The following is a 23094-nucleotide window of genomic DNA, read 5'->3' as shown; positions in this document are numbered from 1 at the left end:
TGGAAGGGACCTCTGGAGATCTAGTCCCACCCTATGGAAATGGATGGTTGAGATAAATTGAAAAAAACACTTGGAACCCAAGAAGCCTCCAAAATTCCAATTATTTTGTGTTAAATGTGAGATAAGGGATGTTGCTGCTGCAACCCTCTGTATGAGGTGGGTGCTATAGTGTCTGAGTATCCAACACTGCCCATAAAGTGGGCACTACCTGCATTGCATGGTTATTGCTTGAAGCAGGTTCAGGTGTGTTGATTATCTTTTTCAACACTGGAAGTTAATAATTTTCTTAATCAGCAGGATCTGAGCTTTGTTCGGGGTTTTTTTGGTGGTTTTTTTGTTTTGTTTTGTTTTAAAGAATGGGAATGTGTTTCCTGCCAAGGCCACAACACATAATAACAGACTAGAAAAGAATGAAAGGACCCAGCATGAAAAATAGAATGTAATTATCACCAACTGAACAGCTGATAAATGAAATGTCAGAGTGAAATACAGGAGTTTCACATGACAGAAAGTTCAGAGAAGGTGAATTCGTTACGAATTTTGAACAAATGAAAAGCGGAGACCTCACCACAAGCAAAGCCTCTCATCTCCCCACCACTGAAAGTTCCCTGCTCCCACCATAATCCCATCTGCCATCCCATCACAGAGAGCTACAACAGCCAATATGCAGCAGCAGAGTTGTTTGGATGTAACAGAGAGCAGCGTGTCCAAAATGAAGAGCAGCACTGGTTTGGAGCTTCACACACTTATGGGATGATGTTTCCATGTTGTCCCACTTATTTGAAGTTTCCAAGGACAGCCATCACACCAGCATGAATTCAGCAAACACAGCCTTTTGTGAGCTAAACTGACAAGGACAGTATTTTTAACACACCTGTGATGGGCAGATTTCAGAGACAAGCATAAGTGGAAGAGACTATTGCAAGCTAGTGAAAAATGGGAATTGCCCTCTGGAAAGAACTGCATACAAGGGACATGGAATAAATACTTTTATGTTATTGTTTCTTAGTCTGTCAGTGGTTTCATTTTGAATCAGCCTTCAGTCATTTAAACCTCAGATGGGAAAGCCTGGTTGGACCTGACAAACGAGCAAGCCAGGTCTCGGGTCAAGAAGAGTCTTATTTCCTTACACCCCAACCCAAACACATCCTGAGTTCAGTATCTTCAGCTTCTTTTGAGATAGAGCTAAAAATCTTGGATTTCGAATCTTTCTACTGTTTATATGTAATTGCAGTTACCCTGTTCCCCTACCTCTTTCCTGTTTTAGCACTATAATTCCATGATTCCTGCAGCCCTGATGGAGAAGGCAGCCGAGAGCACACACAGCCCAGTGCCTCTGTCCCCAGTGCTTCTCCAAACTGTAAATACAAATAAATTGATACAGCAGTTGAAGTTTGGCAAAGCTGTTCAGGAATGCACAGAGGAAACACAGTATAGAAATGTAAAATCATTAAAAGAATGTTATTATGGTTATTATCTTAAAAATGCATTTAAGCCAACAGCCCCTCCCTGCAGGTACCTCACTTGATCTACAGCACACATGGATCCCACCAGACTCCTCTTCAGTGCCAGCATTTTCTGTTCCTTCCTTGTTCTACCTCCCAAGTCGTTCTAGTTACAGGGGCTGGGACCAGTTTATCACTATGTGGGTATAACCAAAACTGTGTATTCTACACCCTCTATGTCATTTCTGATGGACTGTTAATAAATGCATTGTTTGCAGCAGCTGCCCAGGGCACATCTGACACCTCAGGCTACAAGCTGGGTGTTAAAGAACCCTGTGAGGCAGGGCAGTGTTCTTTTGTTTTCACACCAATGTCTCAGCTGTGATAACTCCCCTCCGGGGAGACATCAGCACCTTCACACCCAGCCTGAGGGGTCATCTCTGCTCATGGGCCACCTTGGACGGGCACAATAGGCAGCTGCAACAGCTAGACCATCAAAGATTCTGAAAATATCCCATGATTCAGAGTTAAATCACCCACCATGAAACTCCCTGTCCCGGGGGAGGTGCTGGACATCCCCACCTGAACTTGAACGTATATAAACTTTGGGTTTTGGGACTTCTGGCACCACTCCTCAGATCCAGAGGAGGACCAGAACTCCAACAGGACTGCCACTGCCACTCTGGACAAGACTGTGATCATCACTCCAACAGGACTGTGACCATCATCTGGACCAGCAGGTTTCCTTTCCTGTTACTTTGCACCCAGTGGGGCCACGTGGTGCTCAGCACAGGGGCTAATGAACACCCTTCTGTTCTTGTCCCAGGGTGTGGGGTTATACATCTGTCTTTCGGGGTTAAAACCAGTTTTTTATCTGTATCATTGCATTTATTGTAATCTTTTTAGTAAATTGTAACTCTGATTTGTAATCTCTCTCTTGAGCTGGCTTCATTTCTCCTGCCGGTTTACTTTTAAACCAGCACACAAGTCAAAAAGAAGCAACAAAGGCTGGTGTTGTTCCTGGGAAAAAATGAGTTCTGGAGGAATAGTGGGCAGTTTCCTTTCATGCACACACAGGCTTGTGTTCTACACGGCAAGTTAACCTATGCAAACACGTTGTAGTGCACTGTCTTTTCAATGGAAAGCATCCCACAGAACGTGTGTGGGTTCTGCACATGGGAAAGGAGGCTGGGAAGGGTTTCAGAAGAATCCTCTCCAATGGTAACTTGCTGTGTGGCTGCAGAGCCAGGAGGACTCTGCTGCACAAAGGTGTGTGAGCTGCCCACGGCCTTCCATTGTTACTGGGAAGGTGGTGACTTCCTCTGCATTGAATCTTTGCCCTTATTTTGCTCTTCCTTCCTGATGATAAATCCACCTTTTATTATTCCGACCAATTCAACATTACTTTTAGAAATTTTATCACTCATTTAGATTTCACCCAGTGAGTCAGGCGGAAAAAATGTGCTCTCAAGCTGAGAGACAACCCTCCCATTTAAAATCCCTCAGCCAAGAGCACCTCCCAGGCAACATCCTCCAGCTGTTCTCAGAGACAGAAGGAGTATGTTCACCCTATCAGTTCCCACCTAGGCCACTCCAGAGCATCTCCAGCAGGAAGGACATCCATCTGCCCAAAACAGCAACCCCTGGCTCTTCCCAGGCCTCCTCCCACTCGGCTCACCCAGCACTTCCCTCAACCACACAGACCTCTTGATGTTCAGCAGAATAAGATCTTCCTGTGCCAGCAGAGAAATCTATCAAGTAGCATTGTTATCCCTGTTCCTGGGCCTCTGATTGTCACTTTTATCAGCTAAATAATAGTAATTTGGATGTAGAAACAATTATGGGAACCTTTTTCCTCAGCAGAAGCCGTTAGCCCCAGCAGATTTACAGTTAGTGCTCTTTGGACAAAGGCTGGATGCATACAGAAGCTGCTCTGCCAGGCAGTGATATACAAGGGAACAAAGAAAACATCACCTTCCAGCTTTCTAAAACCGTTTCCTCAAAAATGATGGTGGTTGCAACCCGTTTGTGTCTTCTCCTGACCTGCTGCATAACGACAAGCCAAGGTGGTGCATTTTCCTTAGTAAGGATGGGTAACAGTTTGTGACCAGCATTGCTTTTTAACTTGTGCTGCTCATATTTCTGGCTCTAAAGTGCCCTACAGAAACCTAAAATCCCATTGAAGTGCCCCAGCTCCACGGCTTTTGCAAAACAAACTGGAACTGTCTTTTTCTTGTTCTCACTAGACACGTCAACGAATCAGAGACCTGTAAGGAAATGTGCACACATTCAAAGAGAAAGGACTGCAGGGGCACAGAGAACAACAGAAAAAACATTAACAAGAGCACAGTAAACCTGAAAACCTCATAGAAGAAAAACATTTTTCTTATAAGCCCTTTTTGAGCTTCATTTGTCACCACTGCAGACAGATGGAATCTGCAAGCCCTCCCTTCCTGCCAGTGCAGCAGGAGACACCACCACGGCTTACAAGCAACTCTGGCAACAAACCAGACAACTCCTGGAGATGGGAAGTCAATTAGGAAAGAACCCCAACAGCCTACTGACTATCTGATGGATGCACTGGCTGAGCTGAAAGTGGTTGGGAGGCTCCTAAGGGCTGGCCTGACTGTCCTCTCACAAGAGACACGGGAGCCTTAGTGTGGATCTCAGATAGGAACTGCTACATTAATGCTGATCATTTTCTAAAATCTTGCCCTTAACCCCACAGAAATTAGGAGAGAATCCTTCTAGGGCACTGACTGTTCTCACACTGAAGTTTTAACACAGCCTATGATATGTGGGTGGAATAACTACCTGACCTGGACTGACAAAGGAGAACAGGTATATTTACAAGGTTCAGAAATGCAGGATTAATTTTTCTACCCAAAGTCACATAAAACTACTGTCAGATCTGTTTGCTCTCCTCTCAAGAACAGAATATGAAAGAACCAATTTGAACAAAACCACCACACACTTCAGATTTACCTTTGTTTTATTCATGCCAACTGAAAGAAACACGGTGATGTGTCATTTTTGACACCCGTTACTGTTTCCCATCAGTGTAACCAAACTGAGGCAAATTCTATCATACACAGGGTCAGTCAGGCTTTGAGAAGGGTACAAACACCTCCTTTCACTCTTTTGTCTCAAAAGATATTGAAACATCATCTCGGGGGAGTATTAAAGGTGTGGCAATTTCCCTCTATCCTTCCTAAACCTTTTGGTTTTAGTGGTTGGCTCCACTTCACCTACTGCTGCAAAGGGACAGAGCCTACACCAGGATAGTGATGAAGAGCTGGGGGTCTTTTTACTACCACTTTGACTTTAAAAAGTAGCACAGTTCTGTATTTCTGACTAGTACACTGACCTGGGGAAGGCAGGTCTCAAGTACAGAGGTATTTCAGATGTTTAACACCACTTACGAACGATAGACAGAGAACAATATAAGCAAGTAAGAACTTGATAAGCAAAGAAAAGAAGCAAATGGCAAAAGAAGAGTTTTTTGAGGAACTATTGATGTCTAGCAGAAATGAGCAACCTTCCTAGTGTACCATATGTGTCTTTCCACACAGTGCAGAAGTCACATGAAGTACTTACCTTATAACTAAAATCAGGGACGGAGCTGCTTCTACAACCTGTTCCAAGCTGCAGTTTTGCTGGGCATTGGGTGGAAAGACAGTTAGCAATGGAGAAAAATCCAAATCTACAAAATCTGATTTTGTTTTTCAGTGAAGAGATGGGATGAACCCTCAGGGAAAAATTACAACTACCGAGTAAACCACCAGATCCTAAAATTCAAACTTTTTGCTAATGAACAAAGCTTACACATTCACATGCTCAGCCAATGTTTGGCCCCTGTAAGATTGCTCTATTTAAACTCTGGTAGTAGTAGAACAAAATCCTTTATAATCCACACAAATGGTTCTGTATTAGGGAAATAAAAAGATGTCAGGAAGATGGGTTACCGCTCAAGTCTGAGGCTTTTCATCCATTCCAGTGTCAACGGTTGGCTTGGCAACACCTCCTGCAGCCACTGGTAATAAATCCCACTGAAAACTTCAAAACTTCCTATTTCTCCAGACAAATTCGCTTCACCCCCTTCTCTTCATGACTGCTGGTCAGGACAGCAACATTTTCTGCGAAGGACAGAAAATAAGGTTATTTCCAACAAATTTCAAATCTGATTTGTTGTTTATTTTCCTTCTTCGGTGACTTCCTGATCTCTGAAATGCTGCAAGAGCCATGTCAAAGGACACTTGAATTCTTTTCAGAATTCTGGCTGCATAGCTGGCACCGGACTTTTGTCTTCCTTAACATTCCCGTTTGTTTTCTGTCCCCCAGGAGCATACTGCTGCAGTCTTCCTTTAATTTTATCTGCTCAGCAGCCACACTGCAGCTCTGCAATGGAAGCACAGGTTGGAGGCACACGCTGAGGAACAGCCTGTAGAAGCCAGCTGGAATAATTAAGGACTTTTCCTAGGAAAAGGAGCAGCTAATCTTACTAATTTTCTTAATTTTTAATTACACCTTCGAAACAAAATATAAAGGATGAGCTGGGAAATAACCTGACAACTAGCTCTGTACATTGCCTGTTTTAACAGAACAGAAGCACAGGTTTATGTTACTTCTGTTCACACGTTAGCAGGTTATGGTGGTTAGGCCAGTAAGGTACTCAAATCATCTTCACCTTACCCAGCACTCCTGAACAGGCAGAGACATTTCCAGGCTCCTCTCCCAGCAGAGCAGCATTTGCTGTTTTTCTGAGAGTGTCAAGGCTGTGCCTGAAAGCTCCCAGAGCTGTCTGGAGTTATGCAAGGAGACAGCACTGTCTAGTTCTTTTGGGCTTTTATTTGTGGGGTGGTTTTTTTTTTTTTCCCTCCTCCTCATCTCTTCCCCTCTGGTATTCTGCTTCTGTGACTTCAAGTGTGAACACATTTGTGTATGACAAATTTGGCAGAAAGAAAAGCAAACTCAAATTATTCATATTATGAAAGCCACAGATAACAAGGAGCAGAGCAAAGCACTCAGACTTCTGTGCAAAGCAACCACAGCTTGGTGAGCCTGCACAGGCTGAGCACCATGACAAACAAAGCCATCAACTGCTGAGCAGCATAAGCAAAATGCCCTGACAACTATTAACCATATAAAAAAACATTTTTTAGGACCTCTGAAAGGAAGATACTGAAATAGCTCTGCAGATGAGTAGCAACAGGTAAGATGAATATGAACCATCCTAACAGAAAACACACATTATGTGCTTGAAAGTGTACTTAAGGAGAAGGGTAAACTCCCTACTACTGGAGGTAGATAAAGCAAGAGCCAATAAATTAGCCTTAAACTTGAACTTATGGTTCATCATCTAAATGGAGATATTAGAGATGAGTCAAAAGCTTACTCTGGATGGAGAAAATTGAATCATCTTCTCCCAACCTAAATATTACCAAAGAGTTTGTTTTTGCAGATAGGATTAGCTAGAAATGCAAGGTAGGGGAAGAAAAGAAAGGGGAACAGGGGGGCCCTGTAAATCCTCCAGAAGGAATGGAGAGGCAACACCACAGTCCTTCGTAGTTTTGTGAACCTCACTCGGCAGCAAAATTTTTTTGCCTATTATTGAGTTTTTTGAAATAAGAAAAAACAGCCCTGAAGAACAAAGAAATGAGCAAATGCTTCACAGCAGGGAACATCTGCATTTAAAGATTATTTAAAGTCCCTCCATAAGGTGACACGTTTGTGTAAAATTTTAACCCCTTCCTGCCTTTTTTCCTGGCTAGAAGAGCAGGGGGCTGGGACCTTTGTGGATTCAGGCAGCAGGGTCCAGCTAAAGCAGCTGCCTGGGGAGGGGGCTGGATTTCTCTTCCTTTAGTGCTTGAGGTGGCCCCGTCTCCACCAGCCTGCGGGATCTGCTCCCAAATCATGGGCACCTCTGGGCACGTCCCTACAGAACACTAAACCAGGGAAACACTGACAGAGCTGCATCCATAGAATAAAATATCAACACTTATGCACATCTTTTAATTTTGGCTGCATGCAGGCATTTGTACTTCTGTCCCAGAATTCTGCAGGCTCTGCCCAGCAGGAGCAAAGGTGTCTGCTTGCCATTTGCCTTTCCTTGCAGGGCTGCACTCCAACAACTCTGGCACAGCTGGGGATGGCAGAGATTCACTGCCACAGTGTTATATAAATCGGGTGTTCCTATGGCTCGTGAGGATCATCGAGGTGTTCTTTAAAACTGCCATCACATTATATTTTATAGGTGACACAGAAAACATTTTATCTCCAACATAAGCATATTGCATATTAAATGGTAGCTAAGGCAACAGGTGGTACAGAGATCATATATATGGGTGTCATTGTATTCACAAGCAGCACACTGACTTAAAAAATGCAATTTACCACTCAAAATGAAAAGAATTAAACCACTTTATATTCACTTCTGTTCCAGTGCCCAGTACTACAGATTAATTCACAACATTTTAAGTTAATTGATGAATGTGACATGAAATCCTTCCTTTTAGCTGCTGCTCTGATTAGACAATTAACATTAAATAAAGATGTAGGTAAATCCCTCCATTTTTCCCTTGGCTTTCTGCAGAGACTGAAGGCAGTAGAAGCCCGGTATGAAAAGAGCTGCCATGTGACTCAGTCCCCTTCAAGCTGTCCTCACAAAACAAAGAGCGAGGAATGCTAAACAAATGAATCACAAGCCATTGCTGCAAAACATCCCGACTTTCTAGCAACTGCCAAGGCTGGGAGCAGCTCCCTCTGTCTTGTCAATCTGAGTGACAGCCCGGGAGAAAGGGGCACCTCATTACAAGATTAGTAACAGGAAGACTATGTTTCAAACCCCACCATCTGAATTATGATTGCTGACTGTGTAAGGAGGCAGAAACGGAAGCAAATCCACAAGGAAACAAAGCATCATTTGGGAAATGTTTTTCCTATTCATGTTGATTGCAAGTGAACTCTTCCCGGGCTGTGAACAACTGGCAGTGCTTTAGCATTCAGCACATGGCCTGATTTTTATCATAAAAACTAGTCTTTGCCTTCAGCTGGCTGTCAGATTTGCCAAGCTGGTGGAATTCTGGCAACATTTGTGCTGTTTAATGTCTCAGCATGTTGTATCTTGGACACAGCCCCCTGTAAAAATACCTAATTATAAATATTCATATTAGTTATCCTTTTTGCATGACACAGTAAAGAGAGGGGAAACAGATTCTTTCCAAATTGACTGTATAAGCAGAGCATAACACCATCTCAGGGTCAATATCCACAGCCAAAGCCTTTCATTAAACCATGGGATTTCCTTCAGTGGAATTCCACAGGCCTCCCTCACACAATGGGTGTGTGACAGCTTTGCCAAAGGGTCACCTGGCACAGAAAATACTGCAGACCAGGATTTCCAGAGGGGATACTGCTGTCAGTTGTTGCTGAACACTAGAGAGGCTGCATTTTTAAGTGGCATCACCCCGTTGTTGATCAGGTAATACTCTTGTTTTCAGAGTAATAACTTCTTCACTTCAAAATGGTCTCCTTGGGCAAAGAACTGCTTCAGACAGAATATATCCACTCTTAAAGGAGATTAGGAAAGGGAATGCATCAACAGAGGGAACGTGCAGTCCTTTGCAGATATGTTTTTAATACAAAGTCATGGGTGTACACAGGAGACTCCGAAAAAGAGTTTAAAACTTCTTTTACTTTTTAAAATATTAAATACATGATGAATATCCTGTTTAAAATAGAACTGATTCACAGGGAGAAAGGAAGTACTTAATGACTTGCTCATGCTTAAGGACTCTCAAAAACAAGTATCTGTTACTCATGCCTTTGAAGGATTTGCTACTCCTGAGCTACTGATTTGAAAAGCTTTTGACACAGCAAGATGAAGACACCTCCCCAAGGGCTGCCATGTAAGCTGAAAGCCTGTGTGCTCTCAAACACTCTTCCTTTCACTGAAGAACAGAAAGATTAGCATGAGGAGGAAGAAGAAATAAAAACTTGATTGCTTTGGTTCTGGAGATGAGGTGAAAGTGAGGTTTTCTGGCCACAAGAACCAACGACCCCCAAACTGTCACATCAAGAAGAACCGGTGGTTGAGTTTGAGATCACCAGGCCCTCAGCTGCACCTCTCCTACTGCAATTTTTATTGATTAATTTTTGGCCTAATATTACAGCCCGAATAGCATTGAATCAGAGAGGAAAAAGCAGAAAGCAGACAAAGTAGTACAAGTCACCCATCCTTATGAATGAATCGTGCCGTACAAACTTCTTACAAGGGAACACCTGGTTTATCAAAGCTTGGCCAAAAGGAACTGCTGGCTCTGGCTGCAGGAGCAGCACCTGTCAATGAAGCAACAGAAGCCTCCCTCTGCACCATTTTTACTGCTCTGTGCCGTAACAAGAAAATTTTCCTCCCTCAACAGCTTTTACTGGTGTTTTACATTCTCAGAAATCCTATGAATATCTATTTTCCAGAGGAGGGTTCTGGGCACAGCAACACAAGCTCAGGCAGCATCATGGACACAGGGATACAGGGAGAAGGAAAAGGCAGTGCTGCAGCAACAGGAAAAACTGAAACCAGCAATAAACCCCTCCCCAACCCTCAAATGATCTTTTCTGCAGCTTTCTTTCACAAACTAACCCCCAAACTCGCACTGGGATTACAATTTGAATTTCAACCCACTCCCCCACCACACTCCTTTGCTGGGTGCTGAGTTTTATTAGAACCATCTGCGAGATCCTTCCCTTCCAGCTTCTTGTGTCTGTTAATCTGGCAGCTGCACTTTCTCATCTATTCAGAAATCTTTGTTTCAAAGTTGTTGAGACAGAAGGTCTTTGACAGGCTAAAAATTATCTTGAAAATCAATGCTGAAACCACATCATATTCTGTGCTTCACAGATTAAAGGGGAAGAATGGAAGTTGGAGAATATATATATCTTTAATGGCAAGATAAATGAGGGTTTGGGGGATCAAGGAAAATTTTACCGATGCAATTTATCTGACAAAAGCCACAATTTACTGAAGTACTGCAAATTGCCACTGCAGAAGAGTTTCAGGTTCATCATTATCACAGACTGACAGAAGCAGAAGAAATGCAGAGAAGTATTTCCTTACAGCAGCTCCTGGCAAAAGGTAAGTGGGAGGAGTGCTAAGGGAAGGAGGAATGCTCATGAAGTAGCAGAGTTTGAGTGATTTTCTGTATAAATGATACTACTACAAGTTTTTGAATACCACATGCTGTGCAATCCTCTTAATTACCCTGTGTGTGGTGCTGCTTAAGTGTCTATCCTTCTGTATAACCCTCCTAAAACACCCTTGTTCACTTCTGTGTGCAGATATCCACATTAACACCCTGCTCTTCATCCTGATGGGACAGATCCTACCCCCAGCACAGGGCAGGGCACAGCAGCACTGCTGAAAAATGGCACAAATCCCCGTGGCTTTAATTTATCCTGATATTTTTCTTCTCCAAATTGTTTCTGCCGAAGCGTTGGCCTCCTTGCACAAGAATGGCACAACCTTCACTTCCGTGGGATTAACAGAGAATTTTCTTCCAGATTCTCCAAGTCATTCATAAAACATCCTTTAAGAAAGAAAACTCACTTCAAGTATGAGCACAAAATGCTCACATTTTTAATATTTCAGGAATAATTCTACTTTTTGGTTTATAACAGTACAAACATCTTTCTTTCTGTCGTAGCTATTTCGAAGGTAACAAATAACTATGGACAACATTCGACTGTCATCAAACGTTTGTGTGTGTATAAATTTGAAGAATCTGTGACATTAACAGAACCTTCTGAAATTTCCCCAGAGTTGCCACAGCACTGGAAATAACTTTCTGCACATAAGCACAGGAATTGCCTTTAACCACAAATCACATCCAAGACATGCACCTTGCTGTCATCTCCCATGACCTTTCTGATTCTGTTTTATGCAACTTACAGCCCACGCCTTCCCTAAGCAAATTCCTGGTTCCTCCTTCAACTAAACAAGGCCATTTAAAGTTTCTCAAGCACTCTGACAAAACTTCCACGGCTTCATACACTGGAATTTGCCATTTTCTTCCCACACTTGCCTTTCAATCCTAATAGAATGTTTTTGGTTTGTTAGTAAAAGTATTAAGCGGGATTTCCAAATGGCCATGAACAAACTGGCTTATCTTCTCCCTTAAACTTTATCATAAAACACAGTGATTCTAATTGCAAAGGCTCTACAAAAAAAGATGCAAATGTAATAATTTGAGTTGACAGATCATGCAAGTAAGACTTTAAAGGTATTTTCAGAAGCACTGGAAATGGCATTATCATAATGTAACTTCATCAATTTTATATGCAAATAAAAAATTAAAAATAAAGTAGAGCTGAAAAGACTTAGGGAAAATCCATATATTTCAAATAATAGCATAAAAAAAGTAGATCTGGTCTTGAAGTATGTCCTGGAATCTCTCAGGAGAATTAAAGGAATAACCACAGAGTGTGTGTGTCTGTGATCAACGAGGAGGAGAGATTTTATTGAAATACTTAAGATTACTTTTGTTAGCAAATACTTCACTCCAGTGGCTTATTAGAAATTTCGTTAAAAATAAAATATGTTGTGAAAGTAAGAAAGCTGAACAAAACCAAAGTCTGAGAGAATAAGCTTAAAATTTCTCTTCCCTCCACCCCCTCCCCCATTGTATTGGAAAAAATATCATTTGGATGAATAATCTCTTACAAACCCTCTTTCCAGGTCACCTTTGATCTTTGCAGAATATATACATTTATATAAGCCAGAAACAACAACAAAAGCAATTTAAAACCCCCATCTCCACACACAGCCCTATTTCAAAGTATCATGAATATATTAAGCCAAAATTGCAAACAAAGGAATGCTTGGGACCATAAAAAAAAAAATTACACCCTGCCATAAATGCCATTTTTCTTGCTCTTGAATACATGATGTCAATTCCCTGCTTTCCATTCAACAAATAAAGCTGTGAAATGGCAGTGGATTTCCTGCTCCCACTCTAGGCCTGTATCCAAACAAGCAAACACTAAAACTGTGGCTGTCAGCTTCCAACCCTCTCCCCCACAGGACCGAACACTCACGGATGTATGAGGGGGGTTATCAGAAAATCTTCCTGAATTGTGATTAGAGCAGAAACTGGCAGATTGAATGGGTGCATGGCATTCTCCTCCTGAAATGTGGTCACAGGAATGAAAGAATTTCCCGGGAGCAGAGGCTGCTGTGTGCCTGCTGAACAGCTTAATGCCACCCACAGCAGCAAATCCACAGTCAGTGGATCAGTGGGACTGAAAGAACTCCTGTGTAGTCACAGTGAGTCCCAGGACAGACACAGCAGGAATCCCAACACCTCCTGGGGCACACCCCTTCCCAAAGGACAGCAGATCAATGCAGCCCTCTGCAATCCACAGAATTTGTGGGCACCCCCTGTCTTTAGGCTGCCCCACGACCAGGATTCACCCTGCAGCCTGTTCCTTCCTTCGGCCAAGGGAGAGGATCCACCTCCTGATCCTCAGTTACGTATCCTGAATTATTAGGAATGACCTCAGTGGCTCTGTCAGTGATCCTGCCGTTTCCCTGGCTTGTCAAACACAGCTTCCCAGCTCACTCACCCTTCTCCATACAGAAGTATCCAGCCCAGAAAGCCAACTCAGCTTTAACACAAACCACCCCTGGAGCCCAGAGCCAGTGTGCCCCCAGAGAGAGGGCTCCAGGAGTGTGAACAGCATCCCAGACAATGCTGGAAAATCCCAGAGAGGTGTGGCACTGAGCTCTTCCCACAGCTCAAGCCACACAAAGAAAACTTACTTCAGCAGGAAGCTACAGAGAAATGCTTTAGCTGAAGTTTTCTCATCACTCAGTCAGGAATGCAATCTTTACTTAAATGTTAAGCCATACACATGGGCCATTAGTCAAAGTTCCTTTTCTCTTTTTTAATAGTTTTACCAGCTTTGACATTTTGTAATACTATTATTTCAAGTCTGGTCTGGACTAGAATTCACACATTAGGAAAATGATTTTCAAAAGACTGTGCTAAAATATCTTTCATATATTGCCATCATTTGTCAGTTTTACTTAAAAGCAGGTATTAAGATAAATGAAATGGATAAAAAATGGAATACTTCCAAGAACATAAATGATGGTTAAATTAAGCTTGTGACAAGAGCCAATTCACACATTCTGACTTCTCAATGAAGTACCATTTGACCTTGCACTGAGAAAGGCACTAATGTAATACACAAATCTAAAGCAAGAAACTACATAAGAAAGCAAACTGAATTGGTTGAAATAGCCAGAAGGCAAAGAAATGCAACAAATGGTGAAGGTAAGAGAGAAGGTCAGAAAATGAACATCAGCTCAGTTAAATGACCAGAACTGTAGGGTCGGCCAAGAGAATAAGCAGAGTTTGAAGGCAGGTCAAAACATACAGTGCTCTGAATATAAAATCTGACTGAACACTGACAAACTTGACAAAACCAGGAGTATTTGCTGAAAAGGCACCTGAAGGCAAACAGCACTTGGGGTGACAGTAACGCCCCACAGCGAGGGCCCGAGGGCACAGGAAAAAGGCTCTGTGATTCCCTGCTATTCTGTTTCTCTCTCCCAACTATTTAAAGGTACTTCTCCTTGTTCTCACTGCAGTTTAAAAATAGTGATGGAAATCAGCTAGAGCTGTAATAGGGAACTGCAAGTAGCACTTAATATTTCTGAAGTATTAAGATACTGAGTATGCATTTAAATGGCACAAAATTCAGCAAAGTGTTCAATGGTTCAAGATTTTTTTTCCCCCCAAAGTTCTCTGAAATCCTCTTGGCCTGTGACCTGCACACACAGCACTGCACTGTTTGACACCAGCCATTTAACCACTTCACCAGGCAAACTTTGCATGATTACCTGAAGCATTTGCATCTTGCAAAACACTGAGGGGAAAAGAAGATTATTTCTTTAAGCTCTCTCTTACTAGAGACAGGTTGGGCATTAGTGGTTTTGGCAGCTGTATTAAACAGCTGCGAGCTGGAAACAATCGGTACTGAGCAATGGGAAACAGGCAAGGACAGAGGACAATACACTGCCAGTATTGCTCCTGTTCTGGTTTGTCAATAGACACGTAATAGAGCTGACTGCAGCCTCACCTCTACCAGGGCAGAGCAGTTTCTGAACAAAAAAAAAAGAAGTATTTAAAGGATGATACCGAAATTTAGTAGCAAGGTTAATGTAAGAGTTATGCACCTGCATTGATAAAAGTACTTGTATGAAAAGGGAGAATCTGAGCAGCTTTAATTCTAAGCTCTCTTGCCAGAGAAAGATGGTTATTTGAAACCTGCAGTTAAAGGAAGATGAAGTCAAAATAGGGTAGTAAATTACTACCAAAGGAGTAATGCAAAAGGAGACACTTGATAACATGCACAGCTGAAAACCCATGGCTGAGAAACAGTTCACTGGGAATACACAGAGAAGAGGAAAAGTCTAACAGCAGAAATGGGGGAATTCTGGATCAAAAGAACTGCTGCTGGACAGGAACAATTTGCTGGGTTGGTGCAGACCACAGGGCCAAAGGAGCATGGCTCAGTCACATAAAGCAACTGTCCAGGGTGCAATGACCTCAGTGAATGTTATAGTTCAATAAAACAGTTACCAAAGCTACAGAGAAATCAGTTAAATGCTTCTTTGGAAAATGATTTCATATGTTAGTTCAGAATAAAACTACAAATTGGAAAAGCTGAAGTAACAAGTTACTTTTTCAAATGTTTTACTGCTAAGCACGAATTTAGGGACAGAGGAATCCACTGTCATGGAAAAAGCAGGAGTGCTCCATTTGTGCAGGATAAATTATTCCCTCACAGTATTAATTTACCATAATAGACTTCATCTGAGAAGGGAGGATGCGATTCAGCTGATGACATTTGAAACAACAGAGGTACCAAACTGCAGATTAAGCAAAGTTGCCAAATATCAAAGCTGTTGAGAAGAAGATCAGAAGGATCATAAATACCTCAAGGAAAGCCCCAGAGAGCACAAAGTGTTTCCAGGTTGGCAGCAGCCTGGCAGATCAGCCCCACAGTCCAGCTCGTCCATTAGCCTGCTCCTGGCAGCGACCCAGAGCATAAAGGCACCAATTCCTCCAAACCCTCTCCCATCTCCAGCAATTTGCATCCTAGAGACTTCCTGTAAAAGAACTGGGGTCTCTCTACTTCATACTCTTGCATGGAATTTTCCTTCATAAATTTATCCAATTGCCTTTTGAACCCATTTTACATCCACAACATCCTGTGGAAGGACATTCCACAGCTTAACGGCTTTGTCTCCAGCACCTTTGTGTGTTTGTTTTGAGCTGCCAGGTTCTTGTAAGAAAAAAAACAAACAGAAAGCAGATAAACTTGCTCCTTTGTTTCACCTCTATTTACTTTTTCCTATGCCATTATGATCTGTGATTTCTTCTACAGGCCCCCTCAACCTGTCTTGCCATGGGAAATTGTAATCATGCCGGTGGATGCTGCTCCATACCTCCAGCTTTCTGCCCTACATTCTTCTTCTGCATTCTTTTCAAGTTAGACTGTGCCATATTCAGAAGCTTTTGAGAAGTGGATTAAAGAATTCTCGAGCAGTGAGAACAAAGAGGCACGTTTAAAGGTAGAGAAAATTTGAGGAAAAATCACAGACAATAAAAGAAGGTTCACTGTAATTCTATGTATTTACAAGCAGCAGAACCGTTCAAGCATTATTAAAAGAAGATTTAATATAGGGAACAAACTTTAAGATTTGTAGTAGAAATCAGCTTTTTTGCCTGTGCCTTCACGCTTTACAGAGCTGAAATACTTTCTGTGTGCTCTGTTTCCCCCTCAAATGAGCACTTTACTACAGTTTGTAACTTTTCTACACCATCTATAAAGGGACAACTGTGCTAGAGGCAGGCACTAATGAGACTTTGTATTCTAACTGCACTGATATTTAGCAGGGAAAAAAAGAAAAAAGAAGCAAAGGCAGTGAAACAGATTGCAAATAAATGGGACAGTGGGTGGTGGTAACGGAGGCTGAAGAATGATTATTAGTCATCTTATACTTTTAAAGTTGTAAGTGCAATACCTGGATCCCACTTTAATTTTCCAGTATTAAAAGCCAACTGGGATCTTTTATTATTTAATTCCAGAAGCACAGATTATTCCTGAAACACTGGAGCAAGTACACGGGTCAGTCTGTGAAAACAGGCTCCCCTCAGGCCACCGCTGCCAGAGCTGAGGCCACACGGAGCCACCTGGTACAGGTAAAGTTGCTTTTCTCACCTTACTACTGGTGGTAGAGCAGGAAACAGCTTGTGGGAATGTTTCTTTACTAAAGGAGTAGTCAAGGAATTCCAGCTGGGGTCAGGTAAGGCCGCTGCAAGTTCATTCCCCCTCATACTAGAAAAGGTTTCAAAGCCAGCCCCCGGCAGGCCCTGCACTCACATTGCCAGCAAGGGCAGAACAAACAGTCTGGGCCTTCCACACATGGGGATTGTTCATCTGCTGCCACAGAATTCACATCTCTGAGAAACAGCCCACTTCTCACCCCCTGCACGTATCTCCAACACCGAAGTCTATTCTTTTAAAAAAAAAAAAAAAAAATTAAAAAAAGGCAAAAAGAAAAATCCCACAGGAGGCACACATGAAACACATTCCATGTTACTGCATCCCTAGGCTGTGGAAGCCCACAGAGGAATTTTACAGTATATTTCTTCAGATCACGACTGTGCTCAAAAATGCCGTAAATTGCATCAAAAATGTTGGCTTCCATTATTTAATTAAAAAAAAAAACAAACCTGCTGGTGTCGTTCATGAGAATATTTTAATTTTTGTAGTCTGCCCAAGCAATCTCAATTTTTTTTTGCTTGTTGTTAAGTTACACCAAGCATATTTCAGATTTTCCCAAGAGTAAGACAGAACAGAGGGGAAAATGCTGCTTATGTACATATATATATATATATATATATATGTAAGCTTTCCTGCTTAGAAGTTCGCTTTATAATTGAATTTTGGTGGCTGTAAAATTTTTGCTTTCATAAAATCCTTCTAATCTGGCACAGTTATGAAGATTTGGAGGGAAAAAAAAAAATCCATGTTTGCATTTTCAGTGGACTATTCGAAGTGTTGATAAAACCCAATATTTACTAATGACATTTCAGGACACTGGGAACCAGGGAAAGGGTATTTGCCCTAGATCAAAGCAGGTCAAGACTGGAAGAAATATAAGCTTTCCCACATACAACTGTTCTTGAAAACAGGGACATAAACAGAAGAAAACCCACTTATATTTGCACATCATATAGCACTTCTAATATTTTAAAACTTTTCAGCATATGTGACTTCATAAACTTAATGCTGCTATGAACAGCTACAGTCCATGGGCAGCCAGTGGAAACAAAAGGAGTGTATAATGGCAGTTTGCAGTGGGGATTCTTCCCATCTCCTCACTGCCCATTCTGCATAAACCCATCAAAGTCTGATGCTCTGCCACAATTTTCCCACTGTAATCTGCTGCCTATTATTCTCTCAAACCCCATCTGCAGGTCATTTTTCCATCAAATGAGCTGGTTAAAATTCCCTCTCCCTTTTTACTTAAACCTAGGGGAATTTCAAATAGTCCAGCACTACCCGACAGGAATTTATTTTAACCATTATTTAAAACACCAATGGCTTTGCATCACTGCAGCTTAACAGTCCTGATGGGTTTCATGCAATCTCCCTTCCCTTTATCTTCTCTGACACAGGCATTACCTTCCTGGCTGCCCAAATATAGCTCAGAGAGTCATTTCCATTATTCCCTTTTAGATTCAGACCTGTTTCCACACGGAATTTTGAGCATTACACGAAGTTTCTACAGACAAAAAACCCACATACCTTTGTGAAAACAGCTGTTTAACATGCAAAAATGTTTAGAAATGTACACTAAGGTAAACATAAATCCTCTTTCCCTTTATAATAGGAGAAATTTGGAGGTGATTTTCCTTATGTAAGGGATTCAAACTGATTATTCCCTTATCTTTGAGGAAGACAGTAATTATGAATTAAAAATCTGTGTATGTATATTAAAGTTGCTCTGTAAGATATCCATGAGGAGCCTTCTTCCTCTCCTGTGCTAGAGCAGCCTGCCCAACAGTGAATTGAATCATCAGACAAGCAGAAAGAAGGGAAAAGGAGGATTCTAATCTTCTTCTAATCTTCTTCCTCTATCTTGGTATTCAGCAAAAACTCAAACTGAGCATCCTTCTTCTGGGTTTCACTGGTTACCTGGATTTCAGAGGGTTTCCAATGTAACTGTGCATCTTGGCTTGCTTTCTCTCTTCTGACAAGTTGAAAGCAACCTTAATTGGGTTCCTCCTCAGTGCAATATACTCCCTAATACCTTTTTTCTAGTTCTCACCATTAATTATCATATGAAAATTACTTAATTCCAGTAACTTTAAGCTTGTCACAGGTGACAGAACAGAAATCAGCCTTTGCAGCAAGGCCCACACCAGGGCACTGCTGTGAGCACTGCACACGTACACAGTGTTAATGCTACAGGCAATGCTCCTTATCTGCATCACCTCTGTCATTAAGAGTGAAGTTACACAAGGCTGTCCTTGGAGATGAAAGACAGGATTCACTCCCTTCCCTGCCTTTGCTGTCAGCCATGCCCTTTTGCTTCCTCTTCTGTGCCCATCCACTCCCTAACACAGCAGAACACTCTCTATTCTCGCCAGGTTCGTGTTCTGCTGAGTTAAACCAGCTGACAAAGATCTGAGGTGGCAGCACCAAGGTGGGTGGGGAGGAAGGGGAAGGGCAGAGTGCTCAGGAACTTCTTTAGCAGCAGCAAGTTCTAGACTGGATTGTCTTTATAGAGAACTTCACTTTGAGGATACTCTGTTCCAACTGGACCACTGCTATCTTCAAGCCACAGTAGTACACACACACACAGTTTAGTTGTGTGTTTGTCTCTAGCATTAAAGAAAAATAAGTATGAAATCAAGTGGAATAACTTGACCCATGAGGAATCCTCCTCCTCCTCATTTGCCCTGACAGACCCAAAGCTGAGTCAGTGGAGCAACGTGCACAGGAACACTGAGAAACTGCTGGTGTGGCTCAGCAGGCCAGTCCCCCCACACATGGGCTGCACAAAGTGACCAACACCTGCAGTTCAAGTATCACCTTCTGCAGTGCCCCTCGCAGAGGCTGCAACCTGCAAACCCACTGGCTCATGGGAACTGCACCAGGAAACCTCACTGCAGTGAACTTCAGCAATCAAGGAGTTTGCCTGAGCCCCACCAGCATCACTAGCACAGGAATGCTTTCTTTACCCAAGAATACTGTGTTGATTTAATTTAACCTAATTTAACCTGACCTGGGCTAAGTCAACAGAAAGATCTGAAACAAACACCCTGATCAGGTTTGTGGTCTGTCTTATTTTGTGTGCACCATTTACATATCACTTATTTTTAGGTAAAAACCTTGATTTTTAGGCTGTGGCTCCATTATAACTTTTTCCAGCAGAAGAACAAACTTAAACAACTCCTGCCTTTCACCCCCCAGCTGTTTGTTCCCAAGCCAGCACAACCACTCAAGACCTCATGGCTTTATGCTGGCAGTTGGTATTTTTGCAGGGCTTTGCTTCTCCAGCTGAATCACTTCCCTGGTTGGGTTCCCCACGTGGGTGTGTGCTGGCACAGCACAGGAGGCAGCACAGAGTGAGAATGAATGGCCAGGAAAGGACAGAAGTGGAGCTTTCCTGGACTGCAGTGCCACTGTAGATGCAAATCCCAGCTTTAACTTGCTTTCTGTTCTCCACATGAGATAAGCTACAGAAACATTAAGAGATGGGAAAGAGGAGCCTTAACCTAAAAATGAGGGAAGGATATGGCAATGATGAGTAGGGAGCAGGTTCAGAGTAGAAGCATTTAAATGGTTCAAACTTGAGATGACAGCTTTTAAGCATTCCACAAGTCACAAAAATTCTAAGTTCCATAGAAAAATTTCAACACTCTTCATTTTGCCAATGCAAATACAGTATTTCCTATCAGAATAGTGCCATGTAAAGTTGCCCAAACTAATGATTTACTACTGAATGCTGAAAAACATTTCCAGATTTTGTTAAATTCCAAGTTTGGCCATATTATCCTCCCAACCATACAGAAAGAAATATCTTGTTTGTCAATAATGCCATTATTGAATGGTATCATTCAGCAAATTCATGAAAAGAAATACCAATTTGGTTAAACACAAGAGTTAAGAAAATGCCTTAGTTTAGAATAAAAAGTGGCTTTGGAAAAAGATGGGGATGGATGTGGAATTCAGTATTTCATTTCTGAAGACAATATGCTTTGGTGTTTGCAAGTATGTTCTCGAGGATGCCAAAGTGCTTCTGGATGAGCTACAGAGGAGCTGAGCAACATCTTGGCAGTTGCTCCAGCAAGCACAGAACTTGTGATCTGAGGCTGTTCCACACCAGCAGGCATCAAGGCCCATGAATGGAAGGGTTTTCCAAGTTCCCAGTGACTGCTGCAGTCCACCAGGGAGGAGGGTGGGGACAGACAGACACCTGGAACCCAAGCACAAAAACCCTTCCCAATCCTCCGGAGCCCGTTAGCTCAGAAGGTGAACATTCCCACAGCTCCCTGCTTCTGAGAAAGGCTGTGTGGCCAACTGCCCCCGAGCTCTGTGTGCCCACAGGGAACACATACAAGTTACTGTAGGCTTAGGAAGTGATCCAGCAATAAATCTAGGCAGAAATCCTTTACAGTCCCATTTAAAGTTCAACTAAAATTACTCCAGTAAGATATTTGTACATCATCACAATCTTGAAGCTTTGCAGAACACATCTGACTGCTGTGCTTCTCAATGATAAATATCCTGACAAAAAAACCCAGAGACAGACCAACCCAAATGCCACATTTGGGTTAGTGCTACAACAGGCCACTATTAGACTCCTATGGCCCCTTTGCCAACATATAAAACCAATAAACTTTTAACAAACATCAGCGTTTAACACACCACCTAAACTGTGCTGTCCAGAAATAGTTGTCATAAACTACAGAGTTTTATGCTAACACTAAGTTTTGATGACTAATGTGGTTCTTTTATTCCAACAAACTGAAAGCACAATGGACAGAACAGCTGATTGCATGCTGGAAACTACAGTTCTGCTGTTAACTAATCCTTGGAATCTCAGCACTTCTAAGCAGACAGTGGGGGAAGGTCCCATGCTTATGACTCATGCTACCATTTTTCTCTCTCCTATTGTTTTGCAAATTCTCTGCTTAATCTAAAATCCATTTCAACTAGAAACTTCCAGGCTCAGCGGAAAGTTGAAGATAATATATTCCAAACGAGTGATGTTTCAAAAGGGTGTTGTATCTACAACCCTTTAAATCAATCTAAACCTGGGCTGGCACGGCCCTGCCCTTGTCACTGGCTTCTGAGCTTCTGCCCCGTCCTGTGTATGCACATGGATAGTCCCACAATCCCATGCAGAGCAGCTCAGGGAGCTGATTGAGCTGGGAACCATGCAAGTGCCACCACAAGGAGCAGGAGTGATACAGGAGATGTCACACGATAAGGCTGTGGCAATCCAGATTTAGATAGGCCTAAGTGGAGATTTATATATTTATATATTTACACCCCCAAGAGTCATTAATCAATCTGAACGAGCCGTGTCTTAAAGGAAATGGGCACTCTGAGCTTCGGGTTTCATTTCAAGGTATTGATTTACGTCCCTGAAACATTTTAAATCTGTACATTAGCAGAAAAGTTATCCTACATATACTAGTAATATATTCTCTTAATGGGATACAGAATAATGAAATTTTGTCTCCCTAGATCTTTAAGAGCAGATTCAAACTTCAAGGATGGTGAGTTCAGGCAGGATAACAGCCTGATGGCTGGCAGTAACACTTTGAAGCTGGTTTTGATAATATCTAGGATACTACAGTAGCCAAACTCAACTCCAGGACTCTTTTCTGCTTCACTGCTTTAGCTTTGCTTAACAGCCCATTTTTGTGTGGTAAAACAGTGGTAGAAATTGCAGTATATTTATGAAGACATGCTAAATAAAATGTGCATTGCTTTTACAAGAATATGCTTCAGATAACATCAGTTATAATAAAATATCTCCCGGGTCTGTAAGAGCAGTGAGAGGGGTACAAGACAAGATTCCATCTACTTCCCAGTGACAACTTTTCATGCTGGGGACCCCACGGCAAGAGCCCAAACACCCACACTTTCAAAAACAAACGCACAGCATGCCAAACCTTTTAACATCACCTTTCCATGCAAAGCATTTCTATCAGCCTGCCACCCTTCTCCAGACAGGAAATTCCCACCAAGTCATCAATAATACATACAGTCAGCCATCAGTCCACCCACTAATGAGCAGCCTGAGCACACAGCGCCTATTCAGAGAAATCAGGTCTGGAAGATGAGAGCGTAGCCCTTAATAATTTACAAGACTTATTAATCTTTTCCCAAAAGACAAACAAGAAGAATGTGATATCTACTCAGATTTCCAAACTAAACTGAGGTACAGCATTTCAGAAGCCATTAGGATCTATCGGTCAATAAATACTCTCCGAATGTTCTTCCGTGGAATAACCTGTCAGCCAAAGAACCATCCATCTTAAAAAGCCCACATTATTAG

General features: G+C 42.1%; 1 protein-coding gene across 6 annotated transcripts in view; it reads right to left on the bottom strand.

Moving 5' to 3' along the window:
* PEAK1 (pseudopodium enriched atypical kinase 1) overlaps positions 1–23094 on the bottom strand; it is a 113038-nt gene that overhangs the window by 58438 nt on the left and 31506 nt on the right. For 5 of the 6 annotated variants that reach the window (XM_017816871.1, XM_017816872.1, XM_017816869.1 and 2 more), the window contains exon 2: positions 5411–5581. The gene's annotated coding sequence lies outside the window, so the exon portion shown is untranslated. Of the gene's footprint in view, positions 1–5410; positions 5582–21633; positions 21636–23094 lie in introns of all 6 variants that reach the window. The other variant, XM_017816873.1, reaches the window with a different exon arrangement.

The sequence above is a fragment of the Lepidothrix coronata genome, unplaced genomic scaffold, assembly GCF_001604755.1.
Source record: "Lepidothrix coronata isolate B3197 unplaced genomic scaffold, Lepidothrix_coronata-1.0 Scaffold58, whole genome shotgun sequence".
Lineage (NCBI taxonomy): Eukaryota > Metazoa > Chordata > Aves > Passeriformes > Pipridae > Lepidothrix > Lepidothrix coronata.
This window is presented reverse-complemented; position numbering and strand designations above follow the sequence as displayed.